Consider the following 15,602-nt stretch of genomic DNA (forward strand, 5'->3'; position numbering starts at 1 on the left):
AATCAATGTGCCACACAGAGAATATAGCGTGTGTGTTGGGGGAAAATGCACAAAATTTATAGCTACCCATTGCATAAGAAAGTCTGGGTGCTATTTTTGTTTCACTGGTGATCATGGAACTGTTAGTAGACTTTATCCTAATTTAATGCATATTTCTGATCCAAAGTCCTTTTATGTGGCTCTGCATGGAAAAGGGCCGTGGTATTTGTCACAGAAAGTTGAAACTGATTAATCTGCTTTTAGAATTTTTAATGTTTTATAAATTAGAATTGTTAATGAGACATAGTTGTGAGTGCAAGCTCTTGGTACAGACAGGAGCCACAGAATCACAGCGGAACAACTTTTCCACCCACTTCAAATTCTCATGGAGCAACGGAAACAACAGAACAACATGGGCAAAACCAGAAGAGAGCACGAACACAATTAATCCCTGACATGCAGTGAAACATCTCAGTCATTGTTCAGTTTTTTAGAAAGTTATGCAGCCTCTCCAACAAAAGTAAACTTGTTGTCCTATGAAATCTTGGCAGGTCACATTTAAAAATGCCAGATGCTCTGCACATTCTGGTAGCAATTTGGATCATGGGTTTGTTATATTTTCTTCCATGCTAAAATTATATTCAGAACATCCATGTGTTATGGGTAGTTTAGCAACTCAAAGGTTACACAGACAACATTAGGTCAGTATGATTTTTCTTTCCTGTATTCAAAGGATAGGATAAGATATGATACCCTTAAGTGGTTCACTGAGGCAGCAGGACACCATTTCTGGTATGGATTGGTCAACCTGCATCTAGATTAATAAAGAAATTACCTGTGACAGATTCCTTCTAAAGCTATCTGTGAAATCCCCAGTCAAAGAAATTCTGCTATTGCCACAATTTTGAAATACTGAATACAGTAAGGAAGGGCTTGAGATACTATTGTGCCAGAACTCTTTTGCTCTTTCTTTATACTCTAAATTCTCTGCTTAACCAATCACTGGGAAGGTTTTTTTGCCAAGTCCTATGGAAGCTATGGATCTAAGCCATAACCTTTGGATTCATTAACATGGCAAGCATATGTCAATTTGCACATGCCTTGTAACCTTTCATCATTTCACCAATGGTCAATGATTTTCTGAGCCACACTGCTGCATATCCAGTGTGATCCTTCTTCAAATACATCTAAACCATTAAAATGCTCTGTGAAAAGTAAAGCTGTTTGAACAAGACAACATTCTGTCAAACTTGTTTTTGACATTTATTTCTATTTCCCGCCCCAAAATGCAAAATTTGAAAGTCAGAAATTGGAAATTTCATCAAATATTGAAAAAATTTGACCATCTCTTATGAGAACCATTTTATGTGCCAGATGCCCTTGTAGCATTATGACTGGACTTGTGGAAACTGTCTCAAATTAGACAAGAATCTTATATAATTGCTGTATCTATAGCTGTGCCTGTTCATTAATATATATACACAAAGCAGAATTGCATCTTTTTGTAATATATAGTATCAGTTCTTCTCTGGGTCAATTTTATTCAATGAACAATATAGTCATGACTTTGGGAGAACGACTAAAATGACCCATAAGTTTTCTGGCTGTGGTAATCAAATTCTGTACTTTCCAATCATTTTCCAGAAACTCCAATGATAAAGTTAATACAATGTGCAAAACAAAGGACATACCTTAGGATCATAAGCAAAAAGCTTCTGTAAATGGCAATGCAATGGTTAGCACCAGCAGTAGCAATGCACAGCTGTAGAAAAAAAGCTTTCCTCCTTACACACATACTTTGCTTCATTTAGGTACCGACTGCATATATTTGCTTCAGTCTCTGTTTTTAGCCAAAGGATTTTACTCCCTTTTGCTGCACGTTGCAGCCTGAAATATATATTTGTTCTTTGTTTTCCAAATAGTATTACCAATTATTAGATATTTTTATGACTAAAAATAGCATCCACAGTTACATTACACAGGGTAAAAATGTACAAGGAATATCACTGCTTCAGGACATATGACAACCACTAACTGCCTGGAGTTAGGAAGGAAAAAAAAATCCAAAACTCAAACAAAAATCTTTGCCTATGAGCAGATTATTATGTTAAATTAAAGACAGAATAAGGCTTGGAATTGGCATAAAAGGCAAAAGGCAAGAGGCATAGGTAAATAAATCAAGGGGCACAGCTAAATGAACAGATTAAACTCACAACAATTAGATTCTCCCCAAATAAAAATATCCCTTCTAACAAAAGTAATCAAAACCCCACACAGTCAGGGGTGCTGGAACAATTTATATAGTGGGGTTGCTGAGAGCCATTGAACTAAATGCTAAACCCTCTCTATAATGGAAACCACTTCAAGCCAGGGGGTGCACCAGCACCCCCAGTTGCAGCACCTATGCTCACAGATTTAAAACAAACACAAGCCAAGAGATTACCTGCAGGTCTCAGGTGAGTGAAGTATACACATTGTCCCATATCTGGATCTCTTTTAGGTACGACCAAAAATTAAATACAGTTACAGGTACTTATAAATCACAGGCCTGACAATTGCTTGTGTGCAGTGTGATATCTATACAAACTTTCAGCTCTGTGTGAACACTCACCAGACTGTGCACCTACTGTCACTGAACCAAACTTTCCTCAGCCTGGAGACCTTTCCTAACTAAGAAGGTGCAGAGAGCAAACAGTGGATGAGGAACTGGCTGTGTCATCTTACTATGAAACAGGCAGACTTCTCACTGAGCAGAGCAGGTTCCAGATGGCTCAAACCCTAGTCTTTCCTTGGCCTCCAGAGCAATGGAATGGAGGCCTAATTAGTGAGGGACTTCTGCTAGTTATGGGCTCTGCAAGCTTTATCCCTTTGCAGGTGACTGCTAGACTGAGAGAATTGGCTTCTCTCTCTTTATCTGATACTTTCAATAGCCAAGGCACTTCAGGAGGGCGTGGAGAGTCACCCCTTATTATCTAGGCAGTGGAGTATCTCTGGCTGAGAGGTAATATGAAATTCTCTCCCATACTGAGCAGAGAACAACCCAGGAGCTTCACTTCTTTCTGTGGCTGGAAGCTGACACCCAGCAACAACTCCTTCCCCTCATGTCTGTCCACCATGTTCAGTGGAGATTTTTGGGCAGGTCTCAGCCATGTGTAGGCTGTCAGAGTTCAACTTCTGTAGTTGGTTGCCCTAGCATGTCAGTCAGGCCTCTGGTCTGGTAACTCCTCCTCCTTTTCTCTGTCTCAGCCCCCACAGCTGGGCTGCATCTCAAACACAGGTTACACAGGTAGTTCCAGTTCCTCATCTTTTGCCTCTGTGCTGCTCATTGTCATTGTGAGCTGCTGGAAGCTTGTCTCTCTAGCCCTCAATAGGGCCAGGGGGCTACATAAAGAATCTACAACTGGATCATAATTAACAGTTCCGGTGATGTAAGAGCCAGGCTAGACTCTCATTCATACTCTCCCAGTTGTGTTGATTTCATAGGGCTAACCTGATTTAAAAGTAGTAAAACTTTATATTAGTCATTATTGCAAGCTGTTGTGATTGTGAATGAATGCAGATAACAGATTGGTTCAGCAAGAAACGGCCACTTTTACACATTCACTCTTGTTGGGCATGGTAAATCAATTTATTAGCACTCTAGCTTTTCACCTCTGGAAACATGTCTAAGGACACCAGTGACAGTGAATTTGATGGATTTATTTTATTCTGTCTTTGTGTGCACCACAAATCATCACATAATTTAATCCCACTTGAGTTTCTTATTTATGAGAAGCTCTGGGGTGGAATAGCAAGGGAGCAAGAGATTAGAACTGAGATGCACTGTCAGTGGTATGTGAAGAAATAATGCAGTAGCACCTGCACTCTGCTGGAATAAGCAGTAGTATTTGATATCTTTGTGAGAACAATATCTTATATTGTGTTCTCTCTCTAAATTGTAAGCTTCTCAGGCCCGGGAGGATGATTTCTTAGACAGATTATAATGTATATATACACAGGGTATATATAATATTCCCTTTCTCTTCTGGATGCTCAAAGCAGAATAATGAGACAGTCCCACTGGACCTTCCTCCAAGGCTCTTCTGCCCAAAAGTATTTAAAGAAGAAAACAATACATCTTTTTCACATGTGTTCTCCACCTCCCAAGCAGCCTGTCACTTGGTTCCTGGAGAGGAGACACTGAGCCTCAATGTTCATGATATAACTTTTCTGAGCATCAGTTAGGACACTGAAGCATCTGTAAGCTCTACGGTCTCATGTGGCCCCTAGCCTAACACAGAGGATACTCTAGCTATAGGCAGACTGGGCAGCTGCCTAGAGTAGCATATTTCTGAGGGCAGCAGATTGGTGGCTGCAGGGAATGAGACCAGCACGGCTGCCTGGAGAAAGAGGTAACCAGCCAGGGCTCCGAGGCACAGGAGGTGGCCCACACCTGGGCTGCCAGGCAAGTCCTCCCTCTCCCTTCTCACTCTTCCCCCCCCCCGCCACCCCAGCACAAGTTAGATTGTGGGCATGGCCATAGCTTGGAGGCCTAGCAGCTCGGGGCTGCATCTGGTGGCACCGTGAGCACTGCCAAGGCTTTGCACACAAGCGCAGTGACCCATCTGGCTCCATGTTGTCACCCAGCTCACCCCAGCCACCCCACACCCAGCTCCTGTGGGCCCTGCTGCCTAAGCAGCCTCCAGCCCCTGGCACCACTGCTTCAACTTGACTGTTTCTGGGTTCAGGAGGTACTGCCACTGCACAGGCTCTGAGCCCAGCAGCAAGAAGCTCATCTGGAAAGGTATAGGGCTTGCTGGGGCCCAGGCAGAGGGTATTGGCTAGGGTTGTGAAGTGCAGGGGAGGGAGGTTGGGTGGAGGGTGTGGGCTTGGAGGGCATGGGGGGCATACTGTGGGGGGGTGAGGTAGAGGCCTGGTAGTGCAGAGGCTGAGATGCAGGCTGGGCTAGGTGTGGGAGGTGAGATGCAGAGACACCCCCCCACACACACTCTGTCCAGCTCCTGTGAGAGGGAGATCAGTGCTTCAAGCTCGGGTGGCTTCATGCCAGGCAAGGGGTCTGCGCTGCCCATTAACTGAGGCACTGGGAGCTGTTGCCTGCCAGGACCTGCATGTCATACTATTTCCGTCCAGCAGTGTCATGTATTTCTTGTACATGACAGGTTGCAGGGCTGCTACTAGCAGGTCATAAGAACATAATAAGATCAGCCATACTGGGTCAGACCAAAGGTCCATTAAGCCCAGTATCCTGTCCTCTGACAGAGGCCAATGGCAGGTCCCCAAAGGGAATGAACAGACAGGTTATCATCAAGTAATCCGTATCCTGTTACCCAGTCCCAGCTTCTGGCAAACAGAGGCTATGGACACCATTCTTGCCCATCCTGGCTAATAGTCATTGATGGACCTATCCCCCAAGAATTTATCTAGCATCCTTTTGAACCCTGTTATAGTATTGGCCTTCACAACACCCTCTGGCAAGGAGTTCCAGAGGTTGACAGTGTGTTGAGTAAAAAAATACTTTCTTGTGTTTGATTTAAACCTGCTACCTATTAATTTCATTTGGTGGTCTCTTGTTCTTGTATTATGAGGAGGAGTAAATAACACTTCCTTATTTACTTTCTCTATACCACTCATGATTTTATAGACCTCTATCATATCCCCCCTTAGTCACCTCTTTTTCAAGCTGAAAAGTCCCAGTCTTATTAATCTCTCCTCATACGGAATCCCTGATCATTTTTGTTGTCCTTTTCTGAACCTTTTCCAATTCCAATATATCTTTTTTGAGATGGGACAACCACATCTGCACCAGTATTCAAGGTGTGGGCGTACCATGGATTTATATAGAGGCAATATGATATTTTCTATCTTATTATCTATCCCTCTCTTGACGATTCCCAACATTCTGTTTGCTTTTTTGACTGCCGCTACATATTGAGTGGATGATTTCAGAGAACTATCCACAATGACGCCAAAATCTTTCTTGAGTGGTAACAGCTAATTTAGACCTCATCATTGTATATGTATAGTTAGGATTATGTTTTCCAATGTGCATTACTTTGCATTTATCAACATTAAATTTCATCTGCCATTTTGTTGCCCAGTCACCCAGTTTTGTGAGGTCCTTTTGTAACTCTTTGCAGTCTGCCTGGGACTTAACTATTTTGAGTAGTTTTGTATCATCTGCAAATTTTGCCACCTCACTGTTTACCCCTTTTTCCAGATCATTTATGAATATGTTAAATAGGACTGGGCCGAGTACAGATCCATGGGAGACACCATTATTTACCTTTCTATATTCTGAAAACTGACCATTTATTCCTACCCTTTGTTTCCTATCTTTTAACCAGTTACCAATCCATGAGAGAACCTTCCCTCTTATCCCATGACGGCTTATTTTGCTTAAGAGCCTTTGGTGAGGGACCTTATCAAAGGCTTTCTGAAAATCTAAATACACTATACCCACTGGATCGCCTTTGTCCGCAGGCTTGTTGACCCCCTCAAAGAATTCTAGTAGATTGATGAGGCATGATTTCCCTATACAAAAACCATGTTGACTATTTCCCAACAAATTATGTTCATCTATGCATCTGACAATTTTTTTCTTTATGATAGTTTTCAACCAATTTGCCCAGTATTGAAGTGAGGCTTACTGGACTGTAGTTGCCAGGGTCACCTCTGGAGCCCTTTTTAAAAATTAGTATCACATTAGCTATCCTCCAGTCATTTGGTACAGAAGCTGATTTAAATGATACGTTACAGATGACAGTTAGTAGTCCTGCAATTTCACATTTGAGTTCCTTCAGAACTCTTGGATGAATACCATCAGGTCCTGGAGACTTACTACTGTTTAATTTATCAATTTGTTCCAAAACCTCCTCTAATGACACCTCAATTTGGGACAGTTCCTCAGATCTGTCACCCCAAAAAAATGGCTCAGGTTTGGGAATCTCCCTCACATCCTCAACAGTGAAGACCGATGCAAAGAATTCATTTAGTTTCTCCGCAATCGTTTTTGAGTGCTCCTTTAGCATCTCAATCGTCCAATGGCCCCACTAGTTGTTTAGCAGGCTTTCTGCTTCTGCTATATTTAAAACAAATTTTGCTATTACTTTTGGAGTCTTTGGCTAACTGTTCTTCAAATTCTTTTTTGCTCTTTCTAATTATATTTTTACACATCATTTGCCAGAGTTTATGCTCTTTTTTATTTTCCTCATTAGGCTTTATCTTCCACTTTTTAAAGGATGCCTTTTTGCCTCTCACTGCTTCTTTTACTTTGTTGTTTAACCACAGTGGCTCTTTTTTGGTTCTCTTACTATGCTTTTTAAACTGGGGTATATATTTAAGTTGAGCCTCTATTATGGTGTCTTTAAAAAGTTTCCACGCAGCTTGCAGGGATTTTACTTTTGGTCATGTTTCTGCACCAGATATGGACTGGCTACAGAACTTCCTTCCCAGAGAGAGAAACCAGTTATGTCTTCCATAAGATCCTTTAATGCTCTGCCAGTTATGGCTGAGGTTAGCTTAAATAAGGTCTCTTACACACAACGGCATCTAATGGCTGAACAGTATACTGCAGTTCAGCACTCCATTACAAGCAGCATCTCCAGCCCCACAGCAGGGTCTGCCCTGCCAGCCTCCGACCCAGCAGTATAAAATTTAGGGAAAGGGGTGGCAGCGGTGATGGAAGCTCTTGGGATCTGCTATAAACTTCTAAGCAAGTAGGATGGGGTGGAAGACTGAAATTTTGCATACGGCAGCAGATTGGTTTGAGTGGTCTCTAGTCTTTTTGACAGTATGTAATGCTTCTTTGCTCAGGTGGGTGTAGCTTGTTGGACCACACCTAATGAAATTGGTGTAATCAGAGAGAGATTCAGGCAAAAGGACTGTAGTGGGGATAGGCTCAACTTCTAAAGTGACAATGGGTATTTATCAAAATGCATATGCATTCAGATAAACCAAACTAACATGATCAACTGCAATAGTGCCATCTGGTGAGTTCCAATAACATTACAGATTCCTTGTAACTAATACTAAGGGCTAGAAGAATCACCCATTGTAACAACGGGTGTTAGCAGTGGGTGAAGCTGAGCCATAGTCTGACTACAAATGTAGAAAAACACAAACTGTATTCCTACTTAACCACAGTAGCTCCAAAACTGTGCTAAACATGTTTTATCCTTGTCTACTTTTACAGCTAAATGATGCTCAGCACCAGTTCATCTACATCTATTACTGGCACCCATTGTCAGCTATGGGTCATTTTCAGAGTGTAGAGTAGGGGCAAGCCTGGAAATTTTTAGCCCCAAAGAATTTTTTTCCTGTGAAAGCCATGACCCTGTGAAACCAGAGATTTCTAAAGGGAGGTTAAATTTAAACTTACAGCCAACACAACTCTGACTGTCATAAAAGCTGTAATCTAAAATAATGTGCTGTATATACTCATGCAAGACCAAGGCAACAAGCCTGGAAGAGCTGAAGTGACAGAGTGGGATATGTCTTTATCAAATTGTGAATGCCATTTTGGTTTGTGACTTTGTACCATCTTCCATTTTGTATGGTAACTGTCATGTTGTTTCTCCGTTGAAGAAGTAGCCTGACCTGGACAAAGTCAGTATATTGCAGACACTGTCCTGCCTAGAAAAAAGAAAAGGAGTACTTGTGGCACCTTAGAGACTAACAAATTTATTTGAGCATAAGCTTTCGTGAGCTACAGCTCACTTCATCGGATGCATTCCGATGCATAAATTTGTTAGTCTCTAAGGTGCCACAAGTACTCCTTTTCTTTTTGCGAATACAGACTAACACGGCTGCTACTCTGAAACCTGTCCTGCCTAGGAGGGTTTGGGGCATCTCAAAGGGGACTATCAATAAAAAAGCCAAAGGTCATCAACTTTGAATGACTCTCAATGACTGGCCAACCTCAGGTCAGGTTTTCTTCACATGTGAGTCCATGTGGCTGGGGGTTTGAATTTATCAGCTTGGGCCCATGGCAAAACAGGGTCAGAGACTGGATTTACTGGGAAGGCTACTCTGATAAGGGGGACTGTGTTCTGTTGCAAAGATCTGTAACTCTCCAGTGTTTTCTTAACAGTAAAAAGACTGTGGTTAAGAATTCCTTTGGTAAGCCTGTGTTCCTAGCTTGCCTGATGCATTGTCCCTGAAGGGGTTAACTGAGATGCTCAGACTACCCGTGCTGAGTTGGAACTCTGAGGGAATGTGTATAAGCTTGTGAGGGCTGAAGCACTGATTTGGAAGTCTAAGGCAGCCAGGCTGCAGAGCCCCAAGTTCCACCGAAGGGTGGCAGACATGAAGTCAGCACCTAGAGTATGCCTTTGGGTATGTCTACACTGCAATTAAAAACACACTGCTGGCCCGTGTCAGCTGACATGGGCAAAGGAACTGTTTAATCGCAGTGTAGACATTTGGGCTTGGGCTGGAGCTCTAGGACCCCGTGAGGTGGGGCAGTACCAGAGCTGGGGCTGCAGCCCAAGCCTGAATGTCTACACTGCAATTAAACCTGAGTCAGCTGGCACAGGCCAGCCATGGATGTCTAATTGCAATATAGACATACCTCTGGAGGCCCAGAGTGAGGAACAGTGACCTGGCTCTGGAACTTTCTCTAAAAAAGTAAGTGGAACAACAAGCCATACAAGGAATGGTTGGAGAAAAAGCCTGTCAGCAAAGCATAAGTCTCACTAATAATCCTCCACTTGTGCAGAATATAGCATGCAAGAATACTGCACTGATAAGCAGTAAACGATGTGCTACCATTTCAGGAAGTCTTGAAGCTTCATGCTTTTTGTTGTTCTATGCCAAGTCATGATTTCTTCTTTTGTTCATACAGTTCTGTTTTGGGAGAATCTCTAAGCAGCAGGTTAGCTTACCTTGTCTAAAGAAAAAGAAAGGGGAGTTTGTTGGTGACCGCACAGTTGGGATGAGTCTATATTACAGGAACTATTGTGTCTGACATCAATTGTCAATTGCTAGTGTCCCCATTGGCCCAACCACGGTTGAACAGAGTTCAGAGGACAAAAAGTCAAATAGTGATTAGTACCAGATGTAGAAAGCACTAGTGGTCCCTGTTAGAATGAGGGATGAGCACGGCTCTTGCAATGGGTGTTGGGCCTGATGAATGCTGCCCACTGGTGAGCCCCCTGTTTGCAACTATCTATTTTAGATTTTTATACCATGCCTATCATTGTGGTATCTAAGTACAAACACTGCCTTCAGCTGTCAATCGCAGCTGCCCTTCTTCAGGTCAATAACAGCAGTTTCTGTACTGTTGATACTGCCAGACAGCTCTCTATATAGCCAGATACCACAAATTTGTTTGTAAGGGAATTTAGTGCTGTTTGAAAGGTGCCTCTATTTACCCATAGAAAAGAAACAGCACGGGCAGTAGAAGTGCATGCTTCCTCAGTTTACCACTCTCCTGATCTGGAGCAACCATCTTCAGATTTCCAGTCATCATACCAAACTGGACTATGATTCAGCAAATCAATGGGATTCAAGCACATGCTTAAAAGTAGAGTTAAAGTCATAGGTATTTCCAAACCTCTGAGGAAGTTGCTTATTTCTGGTCTGTTTCTCCTCCACCTTATCAGAACATTAATCTTTGATTTTGGTTAGTGTGATATACAGCAAATCACGTATCTTAACCTTGATGTGCGTGCTAGCAGACTGATGGACTGGTGTAAAGAAAGTTTAGCAATGCAGAATGTCAATGAACTGTCCTTCGGAAATGATAATGAGGCATAAACTATAACACAGACAGGCATAAACAAACACAGTCAGTGTTTTTCAAGGATCCATCCTCCATTAGCAGAAGAGCGGGAATTTATGCATAGGGGCCTGATCCTGAAAGGCCTCTACATGCAGAATTCTCATTGACTTCAATAGGAGTTCTGAACAAAGAGTTAAAAGTTTGGGGAGTTAAAACTTTAGTAATTAATGTCCTTAAAACCCACAATGTTATTGGTTTTCATGAAGAAACTCTATTAATATCATAATAGATATTGCACATCCATTAGCTGCAAAAACCAACACGCCTAAGATGGCTCAAAACAAACCTGACATTTGTCAGTAACTGGTTTCCATGGTGAAAAAAGTTATTTAGTAATTCTGAAAATTATACCAACACGAGCCTCAGTGCTTTCAATTATTAAGATTAACTAAGCCAATAAGCATCTATATTGTTTTTTAAAAAATCAACATGAATTTTATTTTATTAGAATGAGAATTGCATAGGATTTACTTATCCTAAATTTGTCATTTTAAAATATAGCTTCTACTGGGCTAAATCTGGAATAGAGTCCTATTAAAATGTCTCAGTCTCTGAAAAAGTGGCAGAGAGTCCTGTGACACCTTATAGACCAACAGACGTGTTTGAGCATAAGTTTTTGTGGGTGAATACCCACTTTGTCGGATGCATATAGTGGAAATTTCCAGAGGCAGATATAAATATGCAAGCAAGAATCAGGCTAGGGATAACGAGGTTAGTTCAATCAGGGAGGATGAGGCCGTCTTCTAGCAGTTGAGGTGTGAAAACCCGGGGAGGAGAAACTGCTTTTGTAGCTGGTGAGCCACTCACAGTCTTTGTTTAATCCTGAGCTCATGGTGTCAAATTTGCAAATGAACTGAAGCTCAGCAGTTTCTCTTTGAAGTCTGGTCCTGAAGTTTTTTTGCTGCAGGATGGCTACCCTTAAATCTGCTATTGTGTGTCCAGGGAGGTTGAAGTGTTCTCCTATAGGTTTTTGTATATTGTCATTCCTAATATCTGATTTTTGTCCATTTATCCTTTTACGTAGAGACTGTCCAGTTTGGCCAATGTACATAGCAGAGGGGCATTGCTGGCACATGATGGCGTATATTACATTGGTGGACGTGCAGGTGAATGAACCGGTGATGGTGTGGTTGATCTGGTTAGGTCCTGTGATGGTGTCGCTAGTGTAGATATGTGGGCAGAGTTGGCATTGAGGTTTGTTGCATGGATTGGTTCCTGAGTTAGAGTTACTATGGTGCGGTGTGCCGTTGCTGGTGAGAACATGCTTCAGGTTGGCGGGTTGTCTGCAGGTGAGGACTGGCCTGCCTCCCAAGGCCTGTGAAAGTGAGGGATTGTTGTCCAGGATGGGTTGTAGATCACTGATGATGCATTGGAGAAATTTTAGCTGAGGACTGTATGTGATGGCCAATGGAGTTCTGTTGGTTTCTTTCTTGGGCTTGTCTTGCAGCAGGACGCTTCTGGGTACACGTCTGGCTCTGTTGATCTGTTTCCTTATTTCCTCGTGTGGGTATCGTAGTTTTGAGAATGTTTGGTGAAAATCTTATAGGTGTTGGTCTCTGTCTGAGGGGTTGGAGCAAATGCGGTTGTACCTCAGCACTTGGCTGTAGACAATGGATTGTGTGGTGTATCTGGGATGGAAGCTGCAGGCATGAAGGTAGGCATAGCGGTTGGTGGGTTTTCAGTATAGGGTGATGTTAACATGACCGTCACTTATGTGCACTGTGGTGTCTAGGAAGTGGACCTCCCATGTGGATTGGTCCAGGCTGAGGTTAAGGCTGAAGTGGGGTGGAAGCTATTGAAATTGGGGTGAAATTCTTCCAGGGTTTCCAGGATGTCATCAATGTAGCGTAGGTAGAGAAGGGGCGTGAGTGGACAAGAGCTGTGGAAGCGTGGTTCCAGGTCAGCCATAAAAATGTTGACATATTGTGGGGCCATGCGGATACCCATAGCAGTGCCACTGGGCTGGAGGTATATATTGTCACCAAGTTTGAAATAATTTTGTGTGAGGATAAAGTCACAGAGCTCAGCAACAAGTTGTGCTGTGTCTCTGAAGTGATTTGGTGAAATGGATACAATTCTTTCAAGAGGTGAATGTTGTCTTGCCAGATCATTAAAATCTTTGCATCTTTAAACTATACTTTTCCACTGTGCTATGGTGAACTGGACTTTTAGCCTATCATAATCTAGACATAATTAAGAGAGAGGGTTTAGACACTGTGACTTTTCTGTCTCAGCCAGACTGTCAAGGTTTGTTCAGATACCTTGGTGTACTATTACTATTTTTCTTAGTAGCCAAATGTCTCTCTTTTCTCCTGGGAAGAATACTCAATCAGCCCTGGATGCTGAGATTCTGCCTTTAATACCACCATCAAAATGGTATAAAGGAGGCATTTTTGATGAGACAGCAATATATATTAGTTTAGCACAGTAGGTATTCACTTTTGAAGCCTTTTAATATGTTTCTAACTCATCCTCCATATCAATAAAATAAAAACCACACAGGAAAATATCTTCTTTCTTATTAGACTGCTAAAAATCCCCAAATGTAGTGATATCTGTTTCCAATTTGTCTTTATGGAATAGAGGCCAAATAGTTGCTTTTCTTCCTACATTCAGAACTCAGCCAAACTATAGTTTAACCTGGGTGCACCCACACACATTCATCAGTGTGTGCCTTTTAGTCATGATTCTATTCAATAAATTTGATTAGGTTTTACAGCATTCCAAACCAGCAGCCCACAAGGCAGGTTCAACCAATACCTTTGCTTTAATCTCGGTTCTCGGCAGGCCACCATGACGCTTGTTTGTATTTTAAAACCTGGGTTAAATTGTGGCATAACCACAAACCATTTTATGCTATTAACAATGGAGTTACAATGAATGACTGATAAACAAAATCTTAGCACACTGAGCCTCCTTCTCCCAGTAGTAAACGTATGTTGTTAATAAAATGGTTCTAACAGGCTAAGAAATTGGAAGCTTTTTCTTGATTGACAAGACTATAGTTTCTAAGTGGGCTAAACAAACAGCATAAAAGTTTTTGTTTTATTTTGTTAGAACATGTTTAAATAAGACACAAAAGTATATGTTACAGATTCAAATACTTCAATGAATCTTTCTTCCCCAGTCTTGTTGCCTAATGTAACATTTCTACCTCAATATTCACTGTATGTAGTTCTGAACATAGAGAACCAAAAGCAAAAGAGGGCAAAATGTGCTTCCTCTGTCATTCTTCTAAAGGTACAAAATGGAAGGACAGACCCACGGCTTGTGTCCCACTGCTGCTCCACCACATTATCATTGGTATAGCTCAGCAGAATAGTAAACTGATAAGAAAAGGTAACAGCATACATGTTGCATGGGACATGACACAGACACCCGGAACTACTGCATGCTACTATCATTCGGTTGTCAGCTGCTCAAAGCATTGTTTCTTGGGCTGGCCTGGGTAGTATGCAGTGGGATGGAAAAGACGGGTTTGCTCATATATGGATACTGTAGTTTGCATTCTTGAATAAGTCTATCTGTGGAGAACACGGAGAGCCAGAAAACACAATCACCCAACAGTGTCTCATTCTTTCACCCATTTTTACGTTAGGAACATAAACACCAAATTCAGCATGACAAATTTCATGCCACAATATCCTATCACAACTTTCAGGCTACTGCACTTGACCTGTGACATTCTGATCTAATCTGGTGAAGCCAGATTGGTTTAGTAGGTTTATATTCTGAACGGTTCACCCAACCCTAATAACCATTGCACTGGAATGAAGGGAGCTGCCAACCAGTAACTTGTGATAGGCCAATGTGTTCTGATTACAAACTAATCTGTGTGCTCACAGGACCCGTGGAGTCCTCCTACACAATCTCTTGTGGCCTGTCCACCTACACAGTGGAGCTTTGGCTGTTACACTGCATAGAGGGGCTTCTGCGCCCATAAGGGAGGAAATGAGGAGATGGGTTTGTCTTTCAGGCTAGGAGTACTTAAGTCATCAAAAGAAATTACATGCTCAGCACACTCATATTCTTCTTGTCTCAATGCCTTATCAAACCATGCCTTGCTCACCGACTCTGTGTAGAGACCAAGAGCGAGACATGGCTTTGAATAGATGGGAGGGAAGAGAGGGAGATGAGGTAAAATGCCTGATAGAGGGATCATGTGTTAATCAGACAGGCTCACAGCATAACCCTCTTAAGCTGCAGCCAGGTAGGGGAGAAAAAAGATGTTTCAAATGTTTCCCTTTCAAACTTTTAGGCCGAAGAAGTTAAGGACAGACCCTGGGCTCCTGGCCTGCTGCCACTCTACTACATCATCCCTTCTTGAAGATTCAGCCAGGGAAGGACTAGATTTTGTAGCCAGGGTTCTATGAAAAGTTGAAGCTTGGGATCTGCAGTTCCTTGGGCTTTTTGTGCAGCTGGATCTCTCAGCTCCATGACACTGCTGCATGATGTGACCCGTTCCCAGTATGTGCATACCCTATCATTGGCTCTGAAAAATAGCTAGAGTGATCCCTGCTGCCTCTAGCAACAGTGATTTATGATACAGCATACTTTGCTCTGATTGACTGCAAAGGATACATACGCTGTACAGGCCACGTAGAGTGACTGTGTCCTTAATTCCTCCTATTTTGGCAGAGGAAAACATCTACATTATAATGACTTGAGTGAGGAGAGATATACATGCAACTATAGAGGGAAAGCATGCAATTCCTCTGCATATCATCCCCTTCCAGCTTCCACACTCCTCAGCAAGAATTAGGCCATTTCATTCTCTTATCTTTTGAGCTATGGCCTTGAGCACAATAGCCCTGGAAAACCTCTAAACACAGCATAGACTAAG

General features: G+C 42.2%; 1 long non-coding RNA gene across 1 annotated transcript in view; it reads left to right on the forward strand.

Moving 5' to 3' along the window:
• The window catches only part of LOC122459785, a 107,133-nt gene that overhangs the window by 90,622 nt on the left and 909 nt on the right, over positions 1 to 15,602 (forward strand). The window lies entirely within an intron of this gene.

The sequence above is a fragment of the Dermochelys coriacea genome, chromosome 4, assembly GCF_009764565.3.
Source record: "Dermochelys coriacea isolate rDerCor1 chromosome 4, rDerCor1.pri.v4, whole genome shotgun sequence".
Taxonomy (NCBI): Eukaryota; Metazoa; Chordata; order Testudines; family Dermochelyidae; genus Dermochelys; species Dermochelys coriacea.